General features: G+C 35.2%; 1 non-coding gene across 1 annotated transcript; it reads right to left on the bottom strand.

The window, feature by feature from the left end:
- Positions 1-4,147: 4,147 nt before the first annotated feature.
- On the bottom strand, positions 4,148-4,219 carry TRNAD-GUC (transfer RNA aspartic acid (anticodon GUC)). The gene has a single exon. It is a non-coding gene; the product is annotated as a tRNA-Asp (tRNA).
- Positions 4,220-4,767: the final 548 nt, after the last annotated feature.

Genomic DNA, 4,767 nt, shown 5'->3' with positions numbered 1-4,767 from the left:
TAACCGACATTTTGCTGCACAACGATTTCTTCCCATATTTCGATATGTTCCTGTTTGCACTGACTAATGGGTTCGTCATTAGTAAACCTTATATTATTTAGACGGCTCTTTTATTCTGGCATTCGAAAAATCATAAGGATAGTATAAAAAGTATGCAGGGGTTCTAGGAGGAATTCTATTGCAAGTTGGGATCATGATTGGAACTTTTTGGCAATTCCCTTCGGTTTGATCGTCGATCCAAGAAATTGAACTGATCTAAGTGGTTGTCTTCAGTATATGGCTGATTTGACTGTCTATTGATATACAATCATTAAACAGTATAATTGAAAAGCATTTTTGACTTTGGGCTTTGATCAATTTGCATCATTCCGCTCTGAAAGTAGGAAGAATGAAAGTAAATAGTAAATTGATAGATATTTTCAAAACAGAATAACAATAAATGAAATGAATATAAATAGATATAAACAGATATTAAAATGATACGCAGAGTTTTTTCCAATTCGCACAGCCTACTCGCCCAAGTTAAGCGAACATACGGGACTCTTGAATACACAACAGAGCTCAAAACGCAAACCTAATTCAACAAAGTGCAGACTTATCGGGCCTACGATTTCGATGGCAAGCTCGTCAACACCAAAATCAAATACAACTGCGATTAGCTTGTCAAAGTTCTTAAAGCTATGATATTTGTCGATCAAATGGATAGTATTTTACTCAAAGTCAAAGCTCAAGGTACAATCCCCAACATTCCTAGGCAAAATATCATTTTATATGACTTCCTTCGGGGAGCATGCTTGCATTGTCGGGTCAGCGGCAGCTTTGAAGCCAGAAGATTGGGTTTATACCCAATACAGAGAGCAAGGAGCCCACTACTGGAGAGGCTACACTATCGATCAGATCATTAATCAGTGCATCGGCAACATTATGGATGGAGGCAAGGGAAGGCAAATGCCTGTTCACTACGGTTCTAAATAGTTGAATAATGTCACAGTTTCCTCGCCTCTCAGTAATTTTCCATTTTATAGCAGCAACTCAAGTCCCACAAGCTTCTGGGACAGGTTATGCATTCCGAACCGCAGGAGATAAAAAAATTTGTGCAGTTTATTTCGGAGAAGGAGCTGCAAGTGAAGGTGACTTCTCAACAGCCCTTAATTTTGCAGCCACTCTTAAATCTCAGACCCTGTTCATCTGCCGAAACAATAAATACGCAATATCAACCCCATCTTCAGATCAATACGCTTCGGATGGAATAATTCCAAAAGCTATTTCTAGTGGGATCGCAAGCAGTCGAGTGGATGGAAACGACGCCCTAGCTTGCATTGAAGCAACCCGATTCGCCAGGAATTATATTCTTGAGAAAAAGAACCGTATTTTTTATAGTTCATGACGTATCGGGTAGGAGACCATTCTACATCAGATAACTCAAAATTGTATCGACCCGAAAACGAAGGAGCCTAGTGGAAATAGAAAAATGATCCAATTCAGCGCCTCTACAAATTTTTTACGATAAATAAAGTACGATAACATTCCAAATGAGGAGAAATAAAGGGCGAAAGCGAGCGACGATGTAAAATAGGCATTGCATCGATGCCAAAAGCATAAGTTTCCAACGATCACTAGTCTATTCGATGACGTTTACGACAAGATTCCAGAACATTTGCTACAACAAAGAGAATAGCTGAAATCGCACATTTAAAAGTATGGAGATAAATATCCATTTTAGACAAATTCTAAAAATGATCATGCAATTCAATTCTGATGATATGATTCAGTATTAAATAAATATGAGTACAATTTATCGATTAATTGTTTCGAATGTTGGGTTTATTGTTAGGCTCATCTGATTAATAATCGATTTCAATAATCTTTAATTTTATTTATCATCTGAGTATAGTTATGAGTTAAGTTAATCTCATTCGGTCATTATTTAGATAACGGCAATGCCACTGACATATTTTGCACTCATAAAATTAACTCTCTTGGCGCAAAACTGTTTAATTTTGCAAAATCAATTGCATTACGGTGGCGATTTCAGGGTCGAATTATAAAATAAATTTCGCTTTTGTTTTTTACTAGCAATTTTCCGAAGTAGCACGATTATTAATTTATCGATTCACTATTCTACGAGCATCAGCTAAAAGCTCACTAAATTTCGATAACGATAGTTTTTTCATGAAAATTTATAGTCTCTACAAATTGTTTGTTTGAAAGGTCCCTGTTTCCTGTTTCTTGCTTATTATCTGATCGAAAAACCTTACCCGATTTACTGTGTTTTCATTATGCGCCGAGGTATTTATAAATATATCAGAGGCCGATGTGTGAGCGGAAAATATGGTCGAAATAAGTATTATTGTGATTTATTTTTCAGGAGGACAAGCTTATCTACAAGCTCATGCAGTAAAACGAACACTTAGAAGAGTTTGATAAACACAAATGGATTGATATTGCCAATAAACTCACTCAATAAATTCGTGGATCCAACAGAACCAGTAAGCAATGTCGCGAGAGGTATTTCTCATTAAATTTCAGATGGCATCATCAGCTAGACCCCAAAATCAGTGAAAACGAATTTTCGGAACAATAAATTTATAAAATGTTCGAGCTCCACGACTCCCTTGGAAATAAATGGGCTGCAATCGCAAAGGAAATTCCCGGCCGAACCGATAATAGCATTAAAAATTTCTTTTACTCGTCTTTTAGGAGGGCCTTAAAACAAATAAACGCGTACGTCAGTAAATACAAAAAGAAGTTGAATATCAAGCCTTTTCAATCGATCCTCATCACAAAAATATTGAAAATTCAGGACGAAAAACAGAAAGATGCCCTGGATATAAAAAACCACGAAGCCTTCCACTTAGCGACCAAAGCCAAGCAAATGCTCCTGATCTTGTCCATGCAAAAAGAATAATCGGAATTTGATGAACAGGACTTAGCCTTCAGAGAAGATCTTGTGGAAAATATTAGAAATTTCAATAAGTGCTGCAAAAAAAGAAAGGAAAAAAAGCAAAGAGATTAAGATTAGTCTCTCCACGATTGCAAAAGAATGCACGATGAAGAAAGCAAAGACGATAGAAAGGACGATTCTTTATTCAACGAGCCCGAATAGGAAAATATCATTGAATCAATTAGGAGGGATAGCCAAAGAACCTTGAAAATGAGAAAAAATTTATCAAATAAAACATAGTTTGGGTTCTAAATGCCATTAATTCCTTAAATGAAGAAACTAAACACGATTTAGGAACAAAAGTCATAAAAATCAAAGAGGAGAGGGAAAAATCTGAAACAGATTAAAGCAAATACAAAAATATAAACCAAAATGCTAAAGAAAATCAACCATAAATATCAAATGAAAGGCAGAAGTAATTGAGTCCATTTAAAGAAATCAGAAATAATAAATAAATTAAGCAAAGATCGAAATGTAAATCGAGAAATAAATGAAGGAAAAAAATGATGAAGTAAAGGTGGTTGCACTTAATTGCGGAAATTTTTCACAATAAACGAATAAAATATAAAATCTGGTGAAAAGTTTCTGTTTTGCAGATTTGCAAGCAAATGCATGTGTATAGTACCAGTCTTAAATTCAAAGCATTTTCGTCCAACAGCGAAATTAATTAGAAAAAAGAGCTCACGATTCGATTCCTCAGTCGCTTTTGATTTTGCCAGCAACTTTACTGATCTTTACAATCAAAATCATTCAGAAATCGGAGGAGGGCTCTTCCAGAACAGAGGGCCTCACTTCGATCCGAACAATGGCCCACTCAATCGAAGCGACTGCTATGAAAATACTGGCCTGATGAACAAGAGCGACTGCTTCGAATTGATAAATCCGACAATGTTCGCGAGTATAAATGTTCACGACGAGCTTGAGAAAATAAACTTATAAATTATGGACTCACAGCAAATTTTTAAATAAACATGATTTAGTCACATATTTATTCACTTGACCAAATTCATCAATCAAATATGCAAAGGTATTGGATTATCTGAAGATGAAAATTATGGCCAGTATTTAATTACCGTAAAAGATTTTCTATGATATATAAACGGTTGTGAATAAATAAGTTGCTGTTGCACTTAAATCCTTCTGCCGATTAATGCAAATATTGCTTTCATCATAAATAGTTGAAGAGAGATGAAAAATAAAAACCTTCGCGACCGAGAATTGAACTCGGGTCTCCTGCGTGACAGGCAGGGATAATAGCCACTATACTATCGCGAATTAGTTATTCTCTCCATCGATTTCGTGAACTTATAGTCATTTCTAGGAAGCGTTCAGCGATAAAATGCTTTAAGCTTCTATATTCTCGAGCTATCTATGAATTTTCATTAATGATGGAATTATACAATAAATTATAAAAATAGAGATTTATTAGAAGCAGCTGCTATGAATTTGGATTTTCTATTGTTCGCAGGCCCGAAAATCAAGTACAATTTTTTGGAACTCTGGGGTGAAACTATTTTCATACCATCTTTCCAAAACATCAAGAACACCACAACGCCGCAATAAATTGATTTGGCTAAAAAATAAACAACTGTTTCAAAATAAAATCACAAGCCCATTCTTTCTTTCATCTCATGCTTTTGCTCCTCTTAAACTGGGGTCATTCCTAATTAATTTGAATTTTCGAAAAACCCTTTCTAAAACTAAAGGATGACAAACTCGCAATCGACACTCAATCCATCACTGAGTCCTTGGAAGAACACAAAAGTTTGAAATATAAATTATAGAGCATGAAAGAATAAGATAGTATGAAAACATATAAGAGT

Source organism: Brachycentrus maculatus, unplaced genomic scaffold, assembly GCF_059751285.1.
Source record: "Brachycentrus maculatus isolate JH-2025_06_01 unplaced genomic scaffold, ASM5975128v1 h1tg001239l, whole genome shotgun sequence".
Classification (NCBI taxonomy): Eukaryota; Metazoa; Arthropoda; class Insecta; order Trichoptera; family Brachycentridae; genus Brachycentrus; species Brachycentrus maculatus.
The sequence above is the reverse complement of the archived record's forward strand: the minus strand, read 5'-3'. Positions and strand labels throughout refer to the sequence as shown.